The 4,479-nt window shown below is 43.3% G+C and overlaps 1 non-coding gene across 1 annotated transcript; it reads left to right on the top strand.

The window, feature by feature from the left end:
• The first annotated feature begins 2,216 nt into the window (after positions 1 to 2,216).
• Positions 2,217 to 2,323, top strand: LOC141598019 (small nucleolar RNA R71). The gene has a single exon (XR_012523222.1). It is a non-coding gene; the product is annotated as a small nucleolar RNA R71 (small nucleolar RNA).
• Positions 2,324 to 4,479: the final 2,156 nt, after the last annotated feature.

Raw genomic sequence — 4,479 nt, 5'->3', positions numbered from 1 at the left:
TTTTGGTTCATCAAAATCCAAATCGGACTCCGTCACTTTGACTGGCTCCTCATCAGGCTCCTCGTCAGTGTCATAGCTAAGACATCCTAGACCGCCTCTTTGAACGATTGGCTCCTTCACAGCTGGAGCAACATGCGGCTCTTCCTTCCCCAAACCAGCTCTTGTAACATCCAAAACAGAAGAATCTTCCTCCAGTTTGCTCCCAATCTGGGGCGGAGGTGTTATAGCAGAAACAAGCACAGAGACAGGCATATCAGGAAGCACAAAATAGGATTTCTTTTCAGAAACCGTATTACAAGTTACTGGCCACATGGGGTCTTTCTTCTTAGCTGTCTGGGCAAAGACAATGGAATGCTTCCCTACTTTGAAGGTCAATGTTCCTGAGCCAACATCTATAATCGCACCCGAAGCGAAAATGGTCTACCCAAAATGATAGGAATGTGGGCATCCTCGGGCATATCTAGTACAACGAAGTCAACAGGGAAAAAGAACTTTCCTATTTGCACAGGAATGTTCTCTAAGACTCCTATGGGCTGGACCGCAGAATGATCAGCCATCTGTACTATCATGTTGGTAACTGCAAACCTAGTCAATTTCAACTTCCTAGCAAGACTCAAGGGCATTACACTAATACTGGCTCCTAGGTCACACAAGGCCTTCTCAATAGAAAAGGTGACAATACTACATGGGACTGAAAAACTACCTGGGTCTTCTAGTTTGTGAGGTGCAGTGTGGGTCAAATAGGAACATGACTCCTCAGTTAGTGCGATGGAATGCACAGTTTCAAGTGACTTCTTTTTAGATAAAAGTTGCTTCATAAATTTCATATAAGCAGGCACTTGATTAACTAACTCAAGAAAAGGAACTTGTACGTTTAAGCTACGAATAACATTTTCAAATTTGTTAAACGATACCTGTTCCTTCGTCGGCACCAATCTCTCCGGATAGGGGGCTGAAAGAAGCAACTTAGCCCTCTCCTCTAAGTCTCGCATGCCGGCGTCAGTGGATTTAGGCTGAAAATCCACTACCTTCTCTTTGTTGTAGCTTGACCCCTCTTCAGACCGTCTAAAAAATGAACCATTAATCGTCATCGGGTCATACTTTGGAACCGGGACTGACCCATCAGCATTTGGGTCTTGCCTCAATATTTTCGAGTCGTCGTGCCCAAAACAAGTGGTCCCTCAAGTTATTTGGCATTGGAGGACGAAAAGACTCACCATCGCCAGCGTTATCGATCGATCGACCATGCATGTCGGTCGATCGATCGACTTTTACAGAATGAAGGTCGTTTCACTTCGCGATCTGTCGATCGATCGGGTATGTCGGTCGATCGATCGACATACCTGGAAAACGTCTTTTTCTTGCCACTGTTTACCACGGCCTTTGTCTTGCTCGGTTCCGTCTCATCTTTTTCAGCGACATCCTCAACCATAGCGGGCCCATCAAGGGTAGACCCACTCCTCAAAGTGATAGCATTAAGGGTCTCCTTTTGATCAGTCTGCGTCGGTAAATGTCCCGGAGCTCGAGTTGTATTCTTGCTTGCCAATTGAGCAATTTGGCTCTCCAACATTTTCATCCCGGCCTCTCTAGCTTGAGACTCTTTCAGCAACAAGTTTTTCAATTCGGCAAATTCGGAACCTTGGGACTGCTGCTGCTGCTGAGGAACATATGGAGGCTTTTGGAACTGTTGTTTCTTATGAGGGGGCACATAATTCTGCTGCTGCTGCTGCTGCTGCTGCGGAGGTGGAGTCGGATTTAGGACATTTTGGCTACTACACCTCATGTTCGGATGGACATTCGGCTCAAAATAAGTGTTTGTCTGCCTATAATGTTGAAAGGCAGCACAAGACTCATAGGGATTAGGACAATGGTCTGAAACATGTCCCTCAGCTCCACATCTTTTACAGACGAAAGGAACGTCTGACACAGCATTCACTTGATAGATCCCTCCTTTCGAAGCTCCTCCCAACTCGTATTTATCAAATTTCGCCGTAAGGGCCTCTAATGCAGCTACAGAAGGGGATTCAACACTTCTCCTTTGATTTCCCCTGGAATTCCCATACTCAGCTTTATGGGTGGCCAAATCATCAATAATTTTCCACCCCTTAGTCTCTCCAACATTCTCCTGGAATCTACCATTTGCTGCCGCATCCAGGATAGCCCTCTGATCGTCATAAAGCCCATTATAAAATTGATTGCATAGGCTCCACTTCTCAAACCCATGGTGCGGAATAGTTCGCACTAGCTTCTTGAAACGGACCCATGCCTCATGAAAATTCTCATCAGGACCCTGTTTAAAGCTCGTGATCTGGGCTCTAATGGCATTTGTCTTCGAGGCAGAGAAATATTTCTTGTAGAATGCCAGGGCCAGTGACTTCCAATCAGTGATCCCGTTAGCAGCTCGATCCAGGTCTTGGTACCACTCCCTTGCAGCATCACGAAGAGAGAATATGAACATAGTCTCCTTCACCTGCTCCTGGGTCACGCCGGTTGGTGGGGGTATGGAACAGCAGTAATCAATGAATGTCTCCATATGTTTGGCTGCATCTTCATTAGCAACTCCCCCGAATTGGTTTCTCTCAACCAAGTTGATATAGGACGGCTTCGGCTCGAATTTCCTATCCGTCCCTGGTAATACGAATCCCTTATAGAGATTCTCAGCTGTCGGCTCAGAGTGACTGGCTATACTCGCTTCCTCAGCCATGTCTGGAGATGTGACGGTCTCAGCTGAAGAAGTGGAAATGGGAGATGAAGGTGGATCTTCCTCAAATAGAGCGTTCTCGTAGTAACTAGACAGAGTACTCAGCTCTTCCTCTGTTGGCAATACTCTAGATGATCGTCTCAACTCACGCAAAGTCTTCTCAATCTCGGGATTGAACGGTAGTAATTCACCACCCTGTGACCTGCGCATAAGAAGAAACTACAAGTAGAATATGAAAATAGTTTAAGGAACAGATGTCCCTTAAACTAAGAGAAAGACTAAAAATAGAAACAACTAAAAATTTTAAACAATTATCTCCCCGGCAACGGCGCCAAAATTTGATGCCCGTCGTTGTGTGCACCAAAAATAATATTTATAATACCTATCAAAACTAACAGAAGCTAGTGGTAACAGGGTCGAACCACAGGGAGGCGATGCAATTATTAGTTGTCTAATTTTAAGTCCAAAGTAACAGATGAGGGGGGTTGATTTGATTTGTTCTATAGCTAACGCAATAAAAGAAAAGTAAACTAAGCTAGCAGATGAAATCAAGAATAAAAAGGGTGCTAAGATGGTCGGTTCACTATAGTTTTGGCGGCAGTATACTAGGTAGGTCTAAAACAAACACGTGAGACGGGAAAATAAGAAGTCCTCTCGGTCCATTCTTACAGGTAGCATCTTTCGATCTCGCTACAGGTCCCTAATATCACTAATACTAACTTTCGTCCTGAAAAGTGACTAAAAGGCTAAATTAACTCATCTCTCGATCTTATTAATTTAGTCGTCTTAATTAGGCAGGCTATCTCCCTTCCCTATCTTTTGATCTTTATTGGGTCGGTCAATTCCTAAACATTCAACTAGTCGCGTGAACTCGATTCGTCAAATATAGCAATTAAATTAATTAAAACGAAGGTAAAACTCACGTGGCCAGTCGATAGACCAGGGTGTGCGGTCGATCGACTGTGGCGCGATTCCAGGTCACACTATTCTAATGCCGCCTACGCTACAGATTCCCTACATCCTAGCACAAGGGGTTTAGCTACTCATACTGGAAATAATAACAACAATAAACTTAACAATTAAAACATTTGAATTCATGCTTAAATTAATTAAATGAACAATTAACATAAAACAATAATTTGGCTTCGGGAGATCTAACCTAGCAACCCTAAACTATCAGCAAATTAAAGCAATGAAACTGTATATAAGAACAGAAGAGTACCGTGAAGGGAATCGCAGAAGAAAGATCAAAACCGATTGCAAAAAGAACTTTATTAATGAAAGAATCTAAACTAATGTATGTGTAGAACTTGATGATTAAACTGAATTAAAGCTTGATGATTATTCTGAATAACCTAGGTTACGTTATATAGAATATCGCGTAACACTTATTCCTAAACCTAATACAATGGGCTTTGGAAATCTCGTTCTATTAATTCACGTCAGAATCAACGGTATGGTCGATCGACCATAGCAGCCGGTCGATCGACTGAACTATGCTGAACAGTAGCTCCTGTAAGTCGTGCGTTGGTCGATGGACCATGAAGGCCAGTCGATCGACTGCTTTAGCTGATGGTCCGCTTCTAATTCTTCATAAAATTATCTTTTAGGCCTCGATATGCGCACCAAGTTCGTTCCTTGTGTAAATACTTCATGTCAAATGCAATGCAAGGTACTCGGGGATGGATTCGGCTTGATTTCCGCTGGATTCTTCACATTTCTACAATAATGTACAAAAACACGAAAGTAGACGGAAATAGGGAGAATAGTAGCATAAA

Source organism: Silene latifolia, chromosome 8 (genome assembly GCF_048544455.1).
Source record: "Silene latifolia isolate original U9 population chromosome 8, ASM4854445v1, whole genome shotgun sequence".
NCBI lineage: Eukaryota > Viridiplantae > Streptophyta > Magnoliopsida > Caryophyllales > Caryophyllaceae > Silene > Silene latifolia.
Note: the sequence above shows the minus strand (reverse complement) of the source record. Positions and strands in the feature narration are given on the sequence as shown.